The sequence below is a fragment of the Bos mutus genome, chromosome 22 (genome assembly GCF_027580195.1).
Source record: "Bos mutus isolate GX-2022 chromosome 22, NWIPB_WYAK_1.1, whole genome shotgun sequence".
Lineage (NCBI taxonomy): Eukaryota > Metazoa > Chordata > Mammalia > Artiodactyla > Bovidae > Bos > Bos mutus.
In genome coordinates, this window is record NC_091638.1 from 37,915,602 (window position 1) to 37,938,717 (window position 23,116).

Here is a 23,116-nt window from a genome sequence, read left to right on the forward strand (position 1 = left end):
TATACACCAAAGAGTTAACAGTATGTGTTTTTGGAGATTGGGACTGAAAATGGTGATAGAGCAGCAGACATGAGGAGGAATAACTAGAAGGTTTAAAGATGCTCATTTTATATACTTTATATTGTTTTATTTTTTTTTAAAGTGAGCATGTATTACATTAAACTAAGAAATCAAACTCAAGAATTTAAAATTTAATTATCCAAATTTTAAATCATTTTCTTCATACATTTATTCACTTATTCATTCAGCAAATATTTCTTAAGTGCCTACCATGGCCAGACACTGTTCTTCTTCCTGGTGACATAGCAGGGATCTAACAGATGAAAATCCCCAAATTCATGCAGCCTGTATTTGACATGGCGGGAGAGGAAGCTGAAAGTAAATGTATAATATGACAAAAAATAAGGAAATAATATATATAAAATTTAAAACTTTTCACCTGCAGGGGTAGGACATAATGCTATTTTTGTGCAAGGCTGGCCTGGGAAGACCTCTCTGATACGAGGACATTATATCAGGGTCCTAAAAGGAAATGAGTCCACAGGAGCTGTGTTGATCCAGGGAAGATGCATTTGGACAGGGAGTGCAGTCAAGGCAAAGGCCCCGAGGCAGGACCTGCTTGATGTGTTTAGGGAACAGAAAGGTTTATGTGGATCAAGCAGAGGGAGTAAGGGCAAGAGTGGAGGAATATGAAGCCAGATAAATGAAGGAAGACTCATCTATCCTGTGGGGCTTGGAGGCCAGCATATAAACTTGGCTTTCACTCTGTGTGAGATGAAAAGCTGTCATAGGATTTTGAGAAAAAGCATGGTGTTACCTGACTTCATGTTGTCTTTTATCATGTTGTCACCTCCACTTCGAGTTGCTCAATCCTGTAAAAGGTACATGTTGGTATTTTCTAACATAACCCAAAGAACCCCTGAATTAGCATGACTGCTGTAACAAATTATCACAAACTTGGAAGTGCCTTAAGACAGCATAGATATATGACTTTACAGTTCTCCAGTTAGAAGTCTGGCATGGGTCTCACTGGGCTAAAATTAAAGTATTGGCAGGACTGGATTTTCCTCTGGACTCTCAAGGGCTGTACTCATTTCCTTACCTCTTCTAGTTTCTAGAGGCCACCCCCTTCCTCCGCTGGTCACCCCCTTCCTCCACGTTAAAGCCAGCAACTTACGTCTTTCTGACCTTTCGTCCTATCTCCTGATTTCTTTTTCTGTCTCCCTCTGCTACTTTCAAGGATCCTTTTGCCTACATGGATCTGAGCCAGATAACCCAGGTCCATCTCTCTATTTCAAGATCCCTAACTTAATCTTGTTGGCAATGTAACCACTTTTGCTATGTAACGTAACATATTCAAAGGTTCTGGGGATCAGGAAATGGGTATCCGTGGGGTGGGGTCATTATTCTATCCCAGACCCCAAGCATTGTATTTTGCTAAGCAACCACAGTCCCCACCCCAGGATACACATACATCCCTTGTGGAGTGCAAATTTCAGCTATAGAGAAAAAATTGAGTAAGACTTTGACATGCTGTTCCAGAGGGAAATCAATGAGCAGAAATTAAAATTTTCCATCGACAAATTTCAGGGTTCAGAAACTTTCAGATAATTTCTTAGACGGGAGGCCTATATTGTGGCCTGAAGGACACCTTTGAAAGCAGAAGAGAATTTGCCAATATAGGAAAGAGGATAGTGGAGTATCAATGACTGGAGGGAAGCCTGCAAACATATTTAGAAACAGGTTCATGAAATAACTGAGTCAAGAAAGTCTCCTTGGATGGAGATTAAAAGAAAAAAGAAAGCAAAAGAAAGAAACACTAATTCTCCAGCACTTTGGCGCTAGAGGGCACCATCAGACAAGGTGCAGGGGCTGACGGAAGGAATTAGGCTTGCGTGCACTGAAATGGTGAGAAGCAACCAAGAAACGGGCAGGGCACTGAAACCGCCTCCTTCCTCCTCCTGGAAACAGCAAACCTTCTATCTGGCTGAGAGAGCCCGGGGTGATAGTGAAGAACCGTTAAAAGGCCCTATTCATCACTGTGTAGGGGCATATATATATATATACATACATATTATCTTACTGTGAATGGCCACTGGAATGTCCTTTAAGTTTTATTGCTCATTGCAAAAGATGACACTACAACAGTACCTGGCCTGCCTCCTTAGCACTTAATAATTGTGCTAAGCACTTAATAATTAATGACCAAGTAAACTGCAATAGAATTTTAATTTGAGAGTGGAGAAGCAACAGGACCTGAATTCAGGGCACTGTCTTTGCAAAGTGTTTGAGTCTATCCTTAGTCTGCATGCGTGCGTGCTAAGTCGTTTTGACTCTGTGTGACCCTATTAACTGTAGCCCACAGGCTCCTTTGTCTATGGGATTCTCCAGGCAAGAATACTGGAGTGGGTTGCCATGCCCTCCTCCAGGGGCTATCCTTAGTCTACCTTAGCTAAAATCTTCACCATTAAGAAGAGACTCAGCTGAAATTCAAGGGCAGCAGAAAACACACAGGACGGAGGAAAAGAAGGAAAGATAGGAAAACAGAGCTGAAGTAGGTCGGCCCAGTAGGGCATATAATGACGTTTGTCTCTGAATGTACTGTGATTTCGAGCACTGAGTAATTTCCTGGCACTGAGGGGTTAGATAGAAGTCATGTGAAACAATGTCATTTAGGAAACTATTTTTGTTCACATTTCATGCATCATGTCTAATAAAACATTATGAATCAATGTGAAAGAAATCCTACATCTCTCATGAGTGAATGGCAAATCTTTGTCAATAATCTAACTTACTTATCTCTCTTTTTTTATCTTGTCCTTGTTTTTTATTGTTTTAAATTTATTTATTTATTATTGAAGGATACTTGCTTTACAGAATAAATCACTTATCTCTTAAATACAGTGATCTGCTCCCTGACTTGGTTTAGCCAAAGAAGCTTCTTATCAAACAGCTTGGTTTCCAGCTTCAGAGAAGCTGCTGGTTTCCACCTTCAGAGAAGATGAGTTGCTTGCCCAGGGTCACACGCCCAGTTAAGAGGCAGACCTGGGATGTGAGTCAAGGTCTGTCTGCTTGGTTTAAAAGTCCACTCCTGATGTGGTCCCTTCTCCTTTCTCCCTAGAACTAGAGCTTTTTGGTGAGGGCTTTCTCAAAATTTGAAATTTGAGGACATTTGTCTTTCCCAATTTCTACCCCAAAGAACTTTACTCTGAATCATGAACTCATCTCTATCATTTAAAAATATGTGATTTGGTTCCATCAAAATTTCAGGTTCCAATCTTTATACTCCTATTAGCTGTGTACTTTTAGGCCAGTTGGTGTCTCTGTGCCTTAGTTTTCTTATGTGCACAGGGACATGATGATAATCCTACCCCTTGTTCTAGTGCTGTTGTGAGGATTAAACAAAAAAATCATATGGGACTTCCCTGTGGTCCAGTGCATGAGACTTTGCCTTCCAATGCTGGGGGTGCAGTTTCAATCCCTGGTCGGACAGCTGAGATTCTGCATGCCTGGCAGCCAAAAATGCAGAACATACACAACAGAAGCAATATTGTAACAAACTCAAGACAGACTTACAAAATTTCTATGAAGGAGTGTCCTATAAATGGTCATTAATATTATTTATTATTCTTTCAGCAAATACTCTCAGGTATTCTTATTTAGTGTCCTGAATAGATACATTTCTTGTACTTTTCTGCAAACTTTAAGTGCAAGGGGAGTCACACGAGTGACAGGAAATTGGAACATAATGTGTCTAGTGTGATGGGGTGGCTTGGAAACACTGAGAATAAGCATCTAATCCAGCCTGGGTAGGTCAGGGCAGGCTTTCTGAAGGAAGTAATATTTAAGGGGCAACCAAAGGATGGGTAGAATTTGAGGGAATCAAAAAATGTTTTAGAAACAATTTATGTAATTGTCCAGAGATGGTCAAGAGAAATGGAAAGCAGGTCAGGATAACTGGAACAGAGAATGTAAGGAGAGTTGTTCAAATGTAATATGAGATCTGGTGACTCAGATGGTAAAGAAATTGAGAGGAATGCAGGAGACCTGGGTTTGATCCCTCGGTTGGCAAGATCCCCTGGAGAAGGGAATGGCTATCCATTCCAGTATTCTTGCCTGGGAAATCCCATGGACAGAGAAGCCTGGCAGGCTACAGTGCTTGGGGTTGCAAAGAGTCGGGCACAACGAAAGTGCCCGACTTAACACTTTCACTTTTCAATACAAAAACTGTGCAAGCACAGCATCCTCACAGGACCCTCTGTGTTGTGCCCTCATGCTCTTTTCTTACAGAAAATGACCATTGCAATAATCTTTACATTTTGATGTATGTTATAAAAAATGATTATATCATATGGTCTTAGGTTGGATTTTCCTGGAAGCAGTACCCAACAGAAGGGTTCCGGTGCAAGCAGATTTACTTGGGAGATGATTCCAGAAAAACATCAATAAGGGGATATGGAAATGAGAAGTGGAGCCAGCCAGTAAAAGGCATGTGATCAAGCCTGTGAGCGCTGAGGGCGACTGGAGCTCAACCCCCCTGGGACTCAGGTCTCCAACGGAGAGGTACAGTTTGAGTTACTGAGGATGGGGAGGTCGAGCTGTTTAACCACCAGGTCCCTGCTGGCCGTCGGTGGAGGGCTGCTTCCAGGAGCATGAACTCTCTGGCCCTCTGTGTCACCCTGAATTTGGGCCACGCTGACAACCTGGCAGAACTAGAAATGTTCTCAGTAAGTAGCCCTGTGCATGGAGAAGTGGGTATGGACCGAACGGAGGCAGGGCCCTTAGCATCTGTGAACATTTCTAAACAAGTTTGGAAGCAAAAAGAAAGAAACACAAATAGCAACCCTGCCTAGTAGATGATTCTCCACAACCCCTCTCCTTGTTGTACATCTTGTGAGTGAAGGTAATGGCTGCCCGTGTCTGCACTATGTTTTCAATGATGTTTATTTACTTTTAAGTTTTTTTGCAGCAATAAGCTGGACATGTTTATTCATTAAACTATCACTTAATTTAAAAAGTGCATAGAAAATAAACATGTTCAAAAATTCCTTTTTTAAAAACAACCATGTACGTTTTTACATTTACATTCAGTCTCTCATGGACAGCTTTCAGCGTTATTCTTTTAAATATTAAAGTATTTTCCTTCATCCCTGTCACAGGGAGTTAACACCAATGGACTTCAGATATATTCCCCCCTTTTTTTCTTCTTTTTCTCTAAGCAAAAGTTTGGAAGAACACAGGGGGTAAAAATAACAATAACAACAACAAAAAAGATCTGTTATACGTGGCAAAGTTGTCAATAAAGGCCTTATTTCTAGAAAAGAAGCTTGTCCTCTGTTGCACTTTGGAACAGTCATTCAGCTACCTGTATTTACTAAGGAGACTGTTAAAAGTTCAAGAAAAGAAACACCACAAGTCTGTTTTCCTGGTTGAAAGACAGAACTAGAGTACCTTGGAACAAGATACCAGGAAAGCATGGAACACAATTTTCTCCTAAATGCAGGTGGCAACCCCAACATTCGTAACCAAAAATAGAGCACAGGCAGTGACGGCAACATTCACAGGCACAAAAAATCCAGGGGACATCATTTCTTCATTTCTCTCTGATCCCAGGAATGCACTGTTTCACCATTCCTCAAGGATGTTTAAACAGTGATACAGACAGTGTCTCTCTGTGGAGCAGAGAATGTTTGTTTATCATGGACTAAAATAAAGCTATTTTCTCCCTCTAGGGCAATGATCGGCAGGCTTATGCCTCATTTTAAAGATTAGGGTTCCCTGAGCACGGGGTTTCTCAACTGTGTCATAAGCCTCGTGCACACTCATGTCCACCTGGATCCCTCTTTGCTGCCCCTGGGGCTTCAGGAGCAAAGGAGATTGATGCGAACATTAAGTGCATGCTGCTTGTTGTACCATCAATAGCCAAGTCCTACGTCTTTGTATTAGTCAGCTCAGGCTGCCACCTCAAAGTACCAAAGAGTGGGTGGCTTCAATGACAGACATTGATTTTCTTACAGTTCTGGAGGCTGCAAATCTGAGATCAGGGTGTCAGCATGGTCAGGTTCTAGGGAAGGCTGTCTTCCTGGCCTCATGTGTCAGAGAAAGAGAGAGAGAGAGATCTCTTCCTCTTCTGATAAGCCCATGGTCTTATTGGATATGGGCTCCCACCCTCATGACCTCACTAACCTTAATTACATCCTAAAGATCCTGTATCCAGATGTAGTCACATTGGAGTTACAACATACAGATTTTGGGAGCACACAATTCAGTCCATTGCATTATGCCCTAATTCAAGATCCTTAATTCAAATGTTCATCTCACTCAGACACATCCTGATTAATGTTTGGTCAAATGTTGGGCACCTTATAGCCCAGTCAAGTTGACACATTACATTAACCATCACAGTCCCTGATGTGGGAGTCTTGAGTCCTCTGCCAGCATTTGTGAAACTATGGCAGACTTAACTTGCCATATGGGAACCTAGGGTTAAGTTCTCAGATTCTTCATGGCTTTTAATGATCCTACCATGTCTACCTAACTGATATGCTACCTAACCAATATGCTACTGGGGAAGAGCAGAGGGCAATTACTAATAGCTCCATAAAGAATGAAGTGGCTGGGCCAAAGTGGAAATGATGCTAAGTTGCAGATGTGTCTGGTGATGAAAGTAAAGTCTGATGGATGCTATAAAGAGCAATATCGCATAGGAACTTGGAATGTTAGGTCCATGAATCAAGGAGGAGATGGCAAGAGTGAACATTGACACTGTAGGGATCAGTGAACTAAAATGAACGAGAATGGGTGAATTTAATTCGGATGACCATGAGATCTACTACGTGGGCAAGAATCCCTAAGAAGAAACGGAGTAGCTCTCACAGTCAACAAGAGTCCAAAATGCATTACTTGGGTGAAGTCTCAAAAATGACACAATGATCTCTGTTCATTTCCAAGGCAAACCATTCAACATCACCGTAATCCATGTCTATGCTCCAACCACTAATGCCAACGAAGCTGAAGTTAACTGGTTCTCTGAAGACCTACAAGACCTTCTAGAACTAACACCAAAAAAAAGATATATCCTTTTCAACATAGGAGATTGGAATGAAAAGCTGATTTTAGGACTTTTCATTAAAAAGGGAGCTGTACATATTTATTTTTTTTCCTTTGTGGTTTTAAAATATGAAAGAAGTTGGGAAGCATTGCAGAAATCCTTATAAGAAAAAGTTCAATTTTGTGTTTTCTCTAAGGTGTTCTAGCCTTTCCAAATTTTGTCATCAAAAATGCCAGCCCTCTTCCCGAAAATGCTTCTGAACACACATGGGTTGCCATGATCACTGTCTGTCTCACCCCACACTTCTCTGATTGGAGATCCAGTCAACATCAACGCGTTTGTGCTGTCTTGCAGACTTACATATCAGTGGGAAGTAAGTACACAGGCAAACTCTCATCACTTGGTACCACAAGCGTTCTAAAAGGAAACCATCACCATTTCCGTTCTTACCTTCCACTGTATCTTATTAACCTCGCACCTACTCTCTGGGATTCCATTATGTGTCAGATGCTCTAAAAATCCTTGTGGACATCAAGATGCACTTATCTCACAGTTAACTATCGAGGACCTCCTGAGACACAGGGCAAGGCAGTGGGGCTCTCAAGGAATATGGTCCTTGCCTTCATGGTGTTTACTGGTTTGTAGAGAGATACTGTTTAAGTCAATACACACATGTAACATGGCGAGTATAATAGGAGTCATGGAGGACAGGCCCACAGGTCTGTGAGAGCACTTAAGTGGGACATTTGACTGAGTCAGGCTTCCCTGAGGAAGCATGAGAAATAATCTTCTAAATAGACGGAGAGAGAGAGAGAGAGGACTCCAGGTAGAGAGAACAACGTGTGCAAAGGCTCTGTGGCAAGAAAAAATACAGTGAAGAGAAGGGCCTGGGAGGTGGCTCAAGTGGCAGGAGCTGAATGGGGGAGTGGAGAGAGAGAGTAGATTATAAAGGAGGTGGGGGTAGGGGGCTAGATCCTGCAGGGTTTGTGAGCTGTCTTATCAAGTCTTACTTACCATCCAGTATAATAAAGCCAATATCCCCCTCTGGGGCAAAGTTCAAGCAGACTTACAAGATTATAAGAAAAGCTCAAGATTCCTCAAATATGATGCAAACCCACTGCACACACAACATTCACCTGCCCCTCCACCCCCACCCCGCATTGCTCCCATGGGACTTGAGAGCCCATAGGAAAGCATGAAGCACATGCTGTTTGCTGGGCTGGGGGTAATAAACACCTAAATAGCAATGTATGATTTCTACCAAACAGCCTTATGTTGGGGAAATCTGCATTGGCTCCAGGCTTTAAGAGATTCTGAAACCAAAAGAGAGAGTGCTGGGCTAAGTCACTTCAGTCATGTCCAACTCTGTGTGACCCTATGGACTATAGCCCGCCAGGCTTCTCTGTCCATGGGATTCTCTAGGCAAGAATACTGGAGTGGGTTATCATGCCCTTCTCCAAGGGCTCTTCCAGACCCAGGGACTGAACCTGCAACTCTATGTCTTCTGCATTGGCAAGCAGGTTCTCTACCACCAGAGCCAGAAAACCAGTAGGGGGAAGACATGGCTAGATGGCAGCTGTGGTGAACCAGGAAAGGCAGGATGAGATAGGGTAAGACTGCAGACTGTGGAGCCAAACTGCATGTGTTCAAATCCTGGTTTTGTATCACTCTGAGCAAATGAATTAACTTGCCTGTTCTGATTTTTGTCATCTGTAAAATATGGATAAGAACAACAGCTGCCTCATGGGCAGTATTAAATCCATTAAGTGCTTGAACAGTGCCTGGTAGTCAGTCAGTTCTGTATCAGTATTAGTTATGCTTTTATAATGGTGATCCAGGCTAGATAGAGGTTGACACAAAGAGCTACTGACATAGAAATCCAAACTGAGAAAGCAAGGAGGAGGCTCTGTTAAGGTGTTAACATTCCTCCCAAAGAACTCAAGGAAAAGGGCACTGCATCAGAGGAACCATAGCTGTTCTCCACATAGGTTTTGTGATCTGAGAATGCTAGGTTTGCATTGCAGTACCTCCAGTTAATAGCAATATGACCTTGGGGAAGTTACTTGACTTTTCTGCACTTTTTCTATTCTGTACAAAGAGACTAATAATAATAACACCACCTCACTCAGGAGTTGGTAAGAAGATCGTACGAGATAATAAATGCAAAATGTTGTTTAGTGCTTGACCATAAGGAGCAATTTACACACTGGATGTGTTACTAAAATAAATATACTTCAACATTCAGCAACAGTGTGATTAAATTACAGAGAATAAAAAGCTATAAGAAAGGTGGTCATTTATCATAATTATGTCATAGACCAGCTCTAGATAGCTTTAGAAACATTTCAATCATGAAACAGTTTCATAGCATGAAAGTAAATCTACAGAGAAAGACACAACTAAATGAGTTAATATCTGTCTTGACACTATCACTGTATAAGAAGGCATATACTGTTCTTTACAGGTTAAGCAAATCATTATCCTTTGTTGAACTTCCTTTCTTACAGAATATATACTTGTTTGGTTTGCAAAAGACTGAGCTTGGGAGGGGTAACTGGGCAGGCAGTCAAACCAAAAGAGAGGGGAAAAAATCCAGTGCCAAACTAATCTCCTGAAGAAACAATAGCAAAGCTTGAAGTGATCCGATTATATAGATACATCAATGAAGTGAGACAAGGTGTTCTCCAGTTATGTAATCTTCAAATTGCTACCTGTCATTGAGTAATCTAAGTGGGGTCACATAGGCAGGATGGCAAAAGGAATTCAAGTTAGCCTTTGTGTGTGCACTTTCTGTTCTCTGGACAGGAGTAATCAACCAGAGGAACACTTAAACCATCTTCCTGTCTTCTTCCATTGTGAAGTGTAAAGAATAGCATTGTGGTTAAAGAGTACGGACTTTGGTGCAAAAAACCTGAGTTCACATCTTGCCTCTGTTCTTTGCTTGGTGACCTCTCTAAGCCTCAGTTACTTCATCTGTCCACTGGGTATACTAATAGTACCAATAACACTTCTTCTTCAGAGTTAAATGATTCAAATTAAATATTTGCAGCTGGTACAGAGTAAGTGCTCAGTACACTAAGCTATTAGTATTGCCTTAGAACCCATCATCATTACGGGTAAAGGGTTCATGGTTTAACACAGAATGTCCAAAGACACATGGCCAACCTTTCCAGTGAGTTTTGCTACCCAAAAAAACCCCTTTTCCCCCTGTAACTTTACCAACAAGAAAAGCTTTTGAAACAAGAATTACCCAACCAACTCACACCATGCCAGATGTGGAAAGGACATGAACAACAGAACATACAAGGCTTTTATATGAGGGTGAAGGAACACAAGTTAGAGACCTAAAGCGTCGTGGTTGAAGTCTTGGGGCCATTTCTTACTGAACATGGATTTGAATCCAATATTCTTGTTTTTCAACTTTAGGGGATCCCTAAAGAGGGCAGTTCAAAAACCAGCATGAAACAACCATGGAAAATACAATAGGAGGCTCAGGGTGACTGAATGGGGGATGAAAAAAGACTCTTATGCTCATTTTTCTTCCATTTTGAGGTGCTAGGCAGTTTGGGCTAATGGTTAAGAACAGGAATTGAGTGTGAAATCAGATGGGGTCTGTATTTCTCTCTGTGAAAATGTGGCCATCTGTTTAACCTCTACAAGCCTCAGTTTCTGCATGTGTAGAATGCACCCAATAATAGCACCCATAGCAAGGACAGAATGAGCTATTCGTAAAGTGCTTACCATATTAAAAAGCAGAGACATTACTTTGCTGACAAAGGTCTGTCTAGTCAAAGCATTGGTTTTTCCAGTAGTCATGTATGGTTGTGAGAGAGTTGGACTGTAGAGAAAGCTGAGCCCCCGAAGAATTGTTACTTTTAAACTGTGGTGTTGGAGAAGACTCTTAATAGTCCCTTGGACTGCAAGGAGATCCAATCAATCCATCCTAAAGGAAATCATTGGAAGGACTGATGTTGAAGCTGAAACTCCAATATTTTGGCTACCTGATATGAAGAATGGACTCATTGGAAAACACCCTGATGCTGGGAAAGATTGAAGGCGGAAGGAGAAGGGGATGACAGAGGAGGAGATGGTTGGATGGCATCACCGACTTGATGGACATGAGTTTGAGCAAGCTCCAGGAGTTGGTGATGGACAGGGAAGCCAGCTGTGCTGCAGTCCATAGGTTCACAAAGAGTTGGACACGACTGAGCAACTTAACTGAACTGTAGGATAAACCATGACAAATTAGAGAAGGGATATGATCAACTTTGATATTTGAAAGAATAACGTGGGAAAGCAGGCTGGATGAAGGGGAAATCATTTAATACTACATATGTGAATTCTCTGTTCATGTAGGTTTTTTAAGAAATCAGATCACCTTGCTTCCACTTTTTAAGTATGAGATTTTTTTCTGTCTTTTTTAAAAATGCTGATTCATATTGAGGATTATCAATATAAAACATTCTGTGTACATCCTTAGGATGCCAGTCATTCACTCCATTATTCTGCATTTTAAAAAATATTATTCACCGCTGGAGTACCCAAGCTGGACTTTGAGATGGTGGCTCTGTACTCCTTGGTAATCTATGCCAAAGATAACAGACAGGCAACAGCATCACAAACCATTTTAATCCAGATTCAAGATGTGAATGAACCACCCATCTTCATGGGATCCCTTGCTCAGGGAGACCAAGGTACAGAGCTCTTCTTTTGGGAAAGGAAGGACCCTGTGGACACATGTATGTTGATGCCATGCCCTCTCATAGCATCATGGCTCTAAGAGTGATAGTGAGAATTATGATAACAAAAGTAATGATACATGGCTGCAGGAAAGGACAGGCATTAATAATCAGACACTAGTAACGTAATTAACTGTGTAATCTTGAGTTAGTTTCTCTTTCTAATCCTCAGTAAAATGGAAATACTAGTTACCAATGATTTGAGGTGCTTAGCAACTAAAAGCACTCAGGAAATGTTCAATATCACTGTTGTCTAAATGAATCAACTCTATACCTGATACATGACAGACAGATAAATGGTGTCTACCATTATGATGATAATGATGAGTGGGAATCACCCTATACAAACATCTGTACACAGTAAGCATAATGCATTCAGTTTTGTCTAAGATCTAGGATTGAATGAGGAGTTTCTGGGCTTATAATGGTGACACTCATTCAAGCACATCTATTTTACATTTTTTTGGCAGTTACTGAGATTTATATCCTAGAAGACACTGCCCCTGACACAGTCATTTACAGAACGGTGGCTAAGGATCCAGAGGATGCTGTTTTGGAGGTAATTTATGATTTAGGACAGAGACTGTCAGTGCCTGGTGGTTTTATGTGCAACTACATTCACAAATAAAGCCATGGAGATATTCAGGTCAATTATATCCACAATTCAGGTTCTGGATATACCTATTGCGTCAATTATAAGGACACTGCAGGTGAAGATGATTCAAAACTGGGTTGTCTGGGCAATTGCTTCCTTTCTGGGACATTCCACTCTGTGCATGCAGGTCCAGCCTAATCCTTACGTAACTTTTGAAAAAAGATGCCAAGCATTTTAGTTCATTCTTGGGGATTTTGGCTACACATACTGTTGACAAACACGACAACTTCCTGGCAGAATTGATTTCAAATGCTGTTTGAAAATGCTAAGCCTGGTCCTCAGGGTTGATAACAGCCCTAAGAATGCATTTATGTAGAATAGGTATTCTCTAGAATATGTCTAGAGAGTGTGGGAGGGGGAGGAAACTGTGGATTTAGACCCTAGAGGCTTGGATTTAAGTCCCAGCTTTATTGCTGTAAGTCCTTTACCATGCTTGCTTCTATGTTTCAGCTGTAAAGTTGGGAAAAGGACATCTGCTTTGTTTTCTCTCATACTGCTTTCTCTCATATTGTAATGGACTTAAAAAGCAGTTCTTATATTGTGAAATATCTTGCAAATGACAGGATTTATATTTCAGTATGAATTTTTGATGCCATATAGACTGGTTATGGCAATCCACTGCAGTATTCTTGCCTGGAAAATCCCATGGACAGAGGAGCCTGGTAGGCTACAATCCATGGGGGTCACAAAGAGTCAGACAGGACTGAAGTGACTAAACCACCACCACCACCAGACTGGTTATGACATTACTCAGCTTTATCGTTTTTAGCTAATGGATCGACAGACAAGAATATCACGGCGTTGAACTTTCCTAGTGGTCTAGTGGTTGCAGGAGGCACGTGATTCCTGGTTGGGGACTAAAATCCTGCATGCCTTGGTGCACCGAGGGGAGAAAAAAAAGAATATCATGGCCTTTAATTTTGAATGTTGTATTAGTTCTCCAAACTGGTGAAAAATTAGAGAATTGTCCATACTGATGCTGTACTTTCAACATTTACAATGTACTAGTGATATTACTATAGCGATTCCCTGGTGGCTCAGACGGTAAAGCGTCTGCCCGCAATGCGGGAGACCTGGGTTCAATCCTTGGGTTGGGAAGATCCCCTGGAGAAGGAAATGGCAACCCACTCCAGTAGTCTTGCCTAGAAAATTCCATGGATGGAGGAGCCTGGTGGGCTACAGTCCATGGGGTCACGAAGAGTCAGACACGACTGAGTGACTTTACGACTTCACGAGTGATACTACGGGGTCTTTATCCAAGGTGACTTGACTTTCATAAAATTGTCTTTAAACAATGGATGGCCACTAGTATCTGAGGCCTTGTCTGTGTGGTTTTTTAAGGTATTGAACACACACAAGTAATTACATGAATGAACACTGCTATTGTCAAGCACCCCCACACACGTTGTCTTCTCTTCCTCCCCAGAGCACAATACCACATCCAGGATGGCACTGGAAAGGTCACAGCTTCCTGTACAACATGTAATTAAGCCACCTAATCATGCATACTGCTCCAAATCAACATGTTCAAGATTATAGTATTGAATCCAGCACTGAGCTACTCCAACCACATGGGTATCAGATATCATATCACAATTGCTTCCTTGCTGTTCTCTGTGACAGCTCACCCACCATGTTGACATTTTTAGGGTGGAAAACACATCACAGTTCCAATAGGGTTTAGCTGTGACTTTAATGTGCAACCACAATGACTTACTAGCCAATTAATGCAAGTAATTCATGTCAAAGGAAAGACTCCCAAGGGCTTGCTCATAGAGATTAAATGTTTCTGGTCCTGGCCCTATACTTTTCTCAGAAGAGAACTGGTTTCCTGGGCCATATTTGGAAGTCTCATGAAATGTTCTTTGTGAATTTTACCAAACATGGAATGACATTTCAGTATTGATACCGGCTGTGGAAACTTACATTTAGATCCACTCCTACACACATCCTTCTAACACAGGAGATCAGACCAGATGTATTATTCAAGTATTCATGATTGGGCAACAACTTTCTTTTGTATTTGACTTCACGTTGATGCAGAGAAAAACTGGTTGCCATCTGGGAAAGAGCTCACCACTGCTTTGGAGTCTGATGTAGGATGATGATAATGAAGACATGGATAACTGTTAAGGGACTTCCCTGGTGGTCCAGTGGCTAAGAATCCACCCGCCAATGCAGGGTATATGGGTTCAGTTCCTAGTCCAGGAAAACCCCACATGACATGGAGCAACTAAACGTGTGCCCCAACTGCTGAGCAACTGGAGAGTAGCCCCGGCTCGCCACAACTAGAGCAAGCCTGTGGACAGCAATGAAAACCAACACAGCCAAAAATAAAAGAAGTAAATCCATTTAAAAAATTATGCTTAGAAAAACAACTGTTTTTACTGGATGATAGGCACACACCTATCATTGAATCCCTATATTAATCACTGAAGTAGAAGCTATTGCCTACAATATTAAGTAATGGATCAATAAACTAATGTATTATGCCTTTAATTTACAGATGAAGCCCATTAGGGTAATAGGATTAAGCAATTTGCCTGAAGAACAATTAGTGTACTTGAAATTCAAACTCATGTTCCTTTTGCTCTAAAGCCAGGGTGTTTCTTCTCATACAACCAAAACCTGACCAAAGTGTATTCCATAAAATACAAGTCCCACCAGATGCTCCAAGAGAAACATAAAAAATTCTATGATTAAATGATTTGGGGAAATGATGTTTGCTTATCTCTTCTGAATTCACAACACCCAGCATATTAAATTCCCTTAGGAGTTCTCTAATAGAGAGATGTTTGTTTAATCAGATTTGTTATAATTGTTTGTTCATAGCACTTTTTATATGAAATGTAACACCTGTTAACATTTCATGTAATGCATAACTAGTATGCCACAGGGTAGAAAGATTATACTAGCTCCTGCTGGTAGATTGATAAAACTGGACATATATCTCTGGCGTTGTTACAATGATGAAAGATTAAATTTCAGATGAAGTCCTGGCCCATAATAAATAATATACCAAAAATTGATTTTATCCTTAAATAGCCCACTAATTTCCAGGACTAAGATTTTTCATGCTTGACCACGAATGTTACTGTACATGTTCAAAGATCCTGGAAACTCTGGTTCATGTGTTATTCTTAGAGAAAGAAAAAGTTAAATTTCTTATCCTGAACAAGCTGAAAATCAAAGACTTTACTTACCATGAGGACAAACCAGTCCTCCAAAATCCGGACAGATAGAGAGTCACAGCCAAGTTCTGCTTACTTGGAGCAGAAACTGCTAGAAGTGTAAGCAGGTATAAAGACGTACCATGGTAATTTTGATGAACTGCTGGAGGTTGAATGTGAAGTACTTTGAGACAAAGTGCTGGGTGCCACAGTCTTAGGGGAATCCCATATTTTCATAGCTTTTACCACCAGGAACTCACAAGTTTTCACAGTGAAGATTCCAAAAAGATTGCCCTGTGTCTTGGGGAGAATGAGAGAAAGAAGAGAATCTTTGTGAAACAAACCCAGAACTTTCTCCTAACAAAGCCTATGCTCTTGGGGAAAAGACTTTTTCTGAACCTTACCTCATCTGGGATACAAACACCCACACACATGCTCCTATGTAAATCATATTCAAGGTTTAGAAACCTAAAGACAAAATCTTGAGAGATGCTTAGGGAAATAAACCATCATAGCTCTAGAGGAACAAGGATAAGAAATAAAGCAGGCTTCTCGTTAGAAACCATGCAAACAAAAAAGAGAGTAGAATAATTTTAAAAGTTGAAAGAAAAATATCAAGAAGTCTGCATTCTTTGAAATTATGCTTCCAAAACTAGGGAGGAATAAAGACTTTTTCAGCCTAACACAAACTGAGGGAATGAATCACCAGCATACCCGACCTGCAAGAAATGTTAAAGTTCATCAGCAAGAGGGTAAATAAGGTAGGTAAAAACTCAGATCTGCATCCCGAAAGGAAGAGCACAAGAGAAGAAACACTTAAATGTAAAGTAGTTTTTACTTTTAATTGACATAAAAATAATTTTATTTAATAGTAACAATGTAGTAGAAGATGATAGTATATCGTTAAGTAAAATGAATATCAGTGATACCACAAGTAGGAAAAGAGAGGAATTGGGACTATTCTATTATACACTATCTATACTGTTACTGCTATACTCTCTAAAAAGCAACATAGTGTTATTTGAAGCTACCTTTAGATTAGTCAAAAATGTACACTGAAAACTCTTAGGCAACAACAAAAAAATTAAGAAGAAATAAAACTGATATGCTACTAGAGGAGACAAAATAGAATTATATAAAATATTCAATTCAATTAAAGAGGGGGAAAAAGGTTGCAATGAACAGAAAATAGTTACAAATGTGGGAGATATTAATTCAACTAAAACAAATGGTCTGAATGCATCAATTCAAAGACACAGATTGTCAGAGTAGATTTTAAAAAAAAGGTCCAGCTATTAATATATGATGTCTGAAAGAAACATACTTTAAATATAAAAACTCAAAAATAGGCTAACAGTAAAAGGAATGGGAAAAAGATACCATATTGACATCAATCCCTGTAAAGCCGGAGTGAAAAAAAAGTGAAAGTGTTAGTCGCTCAGTTATGTCTGACTCTTTGCAACCCCATGGACTGTAGCCTGCAGGCTCCTCTGTCCATAGAGTTATCCAGGCAAGAATACTGGAATGGGTTGCCATTCCTTCCTCCAGGGAATCTTCCTGATTCAGGGTTTGAATTCAGGTCTCCTGCGATGCAGGGCAGGCAGATTCTTTACCACCTGATCCACCAGGAAAGCTGGAGCAGCTATATTAATTTCAAACAGGAAATGGGGAGTAGGCATATATGGAATGTCCATAAAGGGCAACTCAGCCATATTTAGGGTCTGTCTAGGGATGATTAAAAACATGACTGCAGATAGAAGATGCCCCTTCTTCCCCACCCCACAGTAATGAGATCCCTGGGTGACTTGAAGCTGACCTACTCCTCACCTCAGAGGTCTTTCCAATGCTTTCCTGGGTTTCAGGTCTACCCCAACTCTCCATGTCATCCCAGCCAAATTACCACTCCTCCATCTACCTTAACATTCCTGGTTCCATGGTGATGGGACTAGTGGTGGTAAGAGGGTTGCATGTGGCTTTCTCTATTGTTAATACACTGAAAGAAAGGCAGTTTTAGACATCTGTGTAGAGTATATCAGTTTAATTCTGCCTTAAGAATCCTACTTTCTGGGACAGTTGACTGTCATGAATAAGAAGCGTGTTGGGGAAGAAGAGTTATCTTGCTCAATATGTATTCAGTCTTTTCCTTTCTTCAAGAACGTACTCCCTCATAGTTGCTTTTCAAAGTAGCATCTTATGCCTTGTCTATCAAAACAGTTAATTAGCACCTTGTAAAAATATGTCCTGGCTTTGAGGACAAGCAACCATGGGACCATAGGTGAGATGAGTGAAGGGTTAAGGGTGAGAAGGATGAAAGATAAAATGGGACTATTTTCATGACATAAGATTTAATCACTCTATGTGAATGTAAAATATATCATTCAAGATATGCCAGTGGTGAATGGAATTGATTCCTTAATTTCTCTTTCTGATTTTTCATTGTTAGTATATATAAATGCAAGTGATTTCTGGGTATTGAGTTTGTATCCTACAATTCTGTTAAATTCACTGATTAGCTCTAGTAATTTTCTGATACTATCTTTAGGGTTTTCTATGTACAGTATTATGTCACCTGCAAACAGTGAGAGCTTTACTTCTTCTTTTCTGAACTGGATTCCTTTTATTTCTTTTTCTTCCCTGATTGCTGTAGCTAGAACTTCCAGAACTATGTTGAATAATAGTGGTGAAAGTGGACACCCTTGTCTTGTTCCTAATCTTAGGAGGAATGCTTTCAGTTTCTCACCATGAGAATAATGTTTGCTGTAGGCTTATTATATATGGCCTCTACTATGTTCAGGTAGGTTCCTTCTACGCCCATTTTTTGAAGAGTTTTAATCGTAAAGGGGTGCTGAATTTTGTCAAAGGCTTTTTCTGCATCTATTGAGATTATTATATGGTTTTTCTCTTTCAGTTTGTTCATATGGTGTACCACATTGACTGATTTGTGTATATTGAAGAATTCTTTCATTCCTGGAATAAACCCAACTTGATCATGGTCTGTAAGCTTTTTGATGTGTTGCTGAATTCTGTTTGCTAAAATTTTGTTGAGCCCATTCACCATTGCAACAAAAAGAATTAAATATCTAGGAATAAACTTACCTAAGGAGACAAAAGAACTGTACACAGAAAATTATAAGACACTGATGAAATAAATCAAAGATGACATAAACAGATGGAGAGATATTCCGTGTTCCTGGGTAGGAAGAATCAATATTGTGAAAATGACTATATTACCAAACACAATCTACACATTCAATGTGATCCCTATCACATTACCAGTGGCATTTTCCACAGAACTAGAACAAAAATTTTCACAATTCATATGGAAACACAAAAGACCCCAAATAGACAAAGCAGTCTTGAAAAAGAAGTATGGAGCTGGAGGAATCAACCTTCCTGATTTCAGATTATACTACAAAGCTACAGTCATCAAGATAGTACAGTACTGGCACAAAAACAGAAATATAGATCAATGGAACAAGATAGAAAGCCCAGAAATAAACCCATGCACCTATGGGTACCTTATTTTTGACAAAGGAGGCAAGAATATACAATAGGGCAAAGACAGCGTCTTCAATAAATGATGCTGGGAAAACTGGACAGCTACATGTAAAAGGCATTCCAAAGTTAATAACAACTCTTAGAATACAGATCTTAAATATATATTGTCATTTCATTAGTAAACTTTTATTTTCTTTTGGGCATTATGTAATAGAGTAAGAAAAGGATCAGCTAACATAAACCAGCATTCTGATAACTTGCTGGGAAGATTTTTTAAAAATTCCAATAAAGAATAATTTCTGGATGTTTCACGGTAACCCTTGAAAGATAAAATATATACCACTTAATGATAAATAGAAGTCTGTTTCTATGGTTTTGTTATTTTTCCCTCTTTGATAAAACACGTGCAATGAACCATTGTAAGCCACAGATTTTATCTGGAAATAAGCAATATTTTTCATTCAGTCAAGTGTATTGACTGAAAGCTGATGATGATCAGATTTTTATGATAGATATTTGGATATTCTAAGAGGCATAATTAGTGATGGAATTATCAAAAGATGCAACAATTATACTGCAGTCGAGTTTATAATTATGAACCTAAGGATTTTAATTATATACTCCTATTTTATAACTCAGCTGTAAAAACAAACATTCAAGAGGAGAAAAAGATGAGCCTATTGAGTGAGAAACCAGAATATGTAAATTTTGCTTTATAATTTGGGGTGGCAATTAGGCTTTTAATGGCTTGTTTTTAAGTATAATTATTTTAGGGAAAAGGCCCATGTTTCCTTTGAATGGCATCACTTTCAACTTTTTAAGTTTCATGTGTGTGGAAGGAGGGCACACATCTAATAGGTAGGGTAGCTCCTAAGGGGAGGAAAGGGGTGGCTGTCGTTTTGGAAGCAGGAGGAACTCTAAAACCTGCCATGGTTCTTGTCAAAAGCTTGGGGAAGGGACACCATGGCAGGAGCCAGCACCTGAGAATCTCTAATTTACGACTATTGAAGGCAATGGCACCCCACTCTAGTACTCTTGCCTGGAAAATCCCATGGATGGAGGAGCCTGGTAGGCTGCAGTCCATGGGGTGGCACAGAGTCAGACACGACTGAAGTGACTTAGCAGCAGTAGCAGTAGCACAGAACAAAAAGCTGCCATACTGAAATCCAACAAAACAAGATAAAACAACAACAACAACAAAAGCCTCTTGCTGTTCATATTTGAAAAGTTAACCAGAAATTATCATCACTTTATCTGGATAATGGCTGTTCTATACAGATCTCAGCCCAAATTCATTAAAATGGAAATCCTTTTGCACCTAATAGAAAAACTAACTTTTTCTGGCTGCTCGAAGTCAATTATTAAGATAGCAAGGGAATGACTGACTTTTGCATAATTGGTTTGTGGTAGTATAGATGTATCAGTACTCATATTATCTGCATTTGTGTCTTTTTTATATATAAACAGGCAGTGGCTGTTCTTGATTCATGAGGACTCTCAAAAATTTTGCAGGATAACTTGACAAATTCATTTTATTGCTTTAAAATTTTCATTTCATTGTGCGAGAACACTTAATGTGAGATCTACTCTCTTCATGCACTTTCAAGTGTACAATACAATATCATTAACTATAGACACAAGGGTGTATAGCACCTTTCTAGAACTTATCTTGTATGACTGAAGTTTTAAAACTGTGGAATAACAACTCTTCATTTTCCCCTCCTGCCCATCTCTGGTAACCACCACCCCGCTCTCTGCTTTTATGAGTTTGATTAGATACCCAATAGGAATCATGCAGTGTTTTTCCTTCTGTGACAGGCTAATTTCACTTAGCATCATGCCTTTGGGTTATATCTATGTTGTTGTATACTGCCAGATTTTCTTCTTTTAAAAGATTAAATTATTTTCCTTTATATGTATACAGCACATTTTCTTTATCTGTTAGTGGACATTTAGCTTATTTCTATATCTCAGCTATTGTGAATAATGCTGCAGTTTGAGAGTGATGATATCTCTTTGATATCTTGATTTCAGTTTTACAGATTCAGTGGAATCACTATCAAAATCTCAGTGGTACTTTTTATAAAAAAATAATTCTAAAATTTCTTAGGGAACCACAAAAGACCAGGAATTGCCAAAACAATCTTGAGAAGGAAGAATGAAGCTACAAGTATCTCACTTCTTCATTTCAAAATTCATTACAAAGAAAATTAAAATAACATGGTACTACATAAACATCAATGTGTAGACCAATAAAATAGAACAGACAGCCCAGAAGTAAATCTATTCATAGTCAGCTGAGATTCAACAGGAGTACCAAGAATACACAACAGGGAAAGAAAGGCTTCCTCAACAAATGATGCTGGGAAAAAATGAAACTGGACTCTTACAGCATACACAAAAATCAACTCAAAACTGATTAAAGACTTAAATGTAAACTGAAATGGTAAAACTCCTACAAGAGAACATAGTAGAAAAGTTTCATGACATTGATCTTAGCAATGATTTCATAGATGTGACACCAAAAACATAAGCAACAAAAGCAAAAATAGACAATGAGGACTACATCAAGCTATCAATAAAAATCTTCACAGATTTTTATTGATAAAAATAAAAATCTGCACAGCAAAGGAAACAAAGTGAAAAGGCAGCCTATGGAATGGGAGTAAACATTTGCAAACTACATACCTGATAAGTGGTTAATCTCCAAAACATATATGGAACTTCTACAACTCAATAGCAAAAACCCCCTAATAATGCAATTTAAAAATGGGCTAAGTACTTGAACAGACATCTCTCCAAAAAAGACATATAAATGGCCAAAAGATGTTTAACAAAATGCTCAATGTCACCAATTATCAGGGAAATGCAAATCAAAATCATAATCAATTATCACCTAATAATAGTCAAGGTGGCTATTTTTAAAACAAAACACCCAAGACAACAAGGGCTGGCAAGGATGCAGAGAAACTGAAAAGCTTGTACACTGTGGATGGGAGCGCACAATGACATGGTCATTATGCGAAACAGTTCAGGAGCTCCTCAAAATATTAAAAGTAAACTACCATACGATTTAGCGATCTCACTTCAGGGTATATATCCAAAACATTTATTTCTGAGTTGGTCTAATGACCTGGTCTTTAATCCTAACTTAAAATTCACTTCTTTGTGACACCAAGAGAAAGGGGGAAAAGAATTAAATCCTACATTATGAGATTCTTGTCAAGTTCTTGTATATGATGAAATATTTAGTTTAGGCGTATACTAAATGAATTTGAGGCAATTATCTGGGTTATTCAAGCTAAAGAATAATTTTACTTATATAATCGGGGAAAAGTGATTTTAAGAGAAGTTTTAATTACCTAGAAAAAGTCTGTAGTTCTCCACATTAAGGACAGATGTTTGGAGAAAACCACCATCATATCTTTAATAAATATTCTTTGGGAGTATTTTGTAATTATACCACTTGCACCATCCTCCAGAAGATGGCATGCAACTTTTTAACATACTTTAGCCAGTAGTTTTGGTTTTGCGAAATGATCTTGTAACAAGCAATAACAACGAATCACATTACAGAATAAGTTTTCTTTTTTTTTTTTTTTTCGCTTTACAAATTGCAAATATAAACATTCAAACAATGTTTTCTATAACTAAAGACCATTCCCTTTCAAAGATATGCATGAATAGAAATCAATATCTTAAGTCTATGGGCTTCCCTGGTGGCTCACTGGTAAAGAACCTGTCTGCCCACGTGGGAATCATGGATTCAGTCCCTGGGTTGGGAAGATCCTCTGGAGAAGGAAATGGCAACCCACTCTAGTATTCTTTCCTGGGAAATCCCATGGACCTCTGAGGGGATACATTCCACGGAGGCACAAACAGTCGAACACGACCGAGGCACCTTAGCTCGGAGCATGTGTAAAAGGCAAACGAAGTTCTGACTATGACTAGCCTATTCAAAGTTCACACTGTATTGAAGGTTCAAGACAAGAGAAAACAAACA

The 23,116-nt window shown here is 39.4% G+C and overlaps 1 protein-coding gene across 1 annotated transcript in view; it reads right to left on the reverse strand.

Moving 5' to 3' along the window:
• C22H3orf49 (chromosome 22 C3orf49 homolog) overlaps positions 1 to 23,116 on the reverse strand; it is a 97,650-nt gene that overhangs the window by 17,906 nt on the left and 56,628 nt on the right. The window contains 2 exon segments of the mRNA XM_070359806.1: positions 271 to 372; positions 15,758 to 15,915. The gene's annotated coding sequence lies outside the window, so the exon portion shown is untranslated.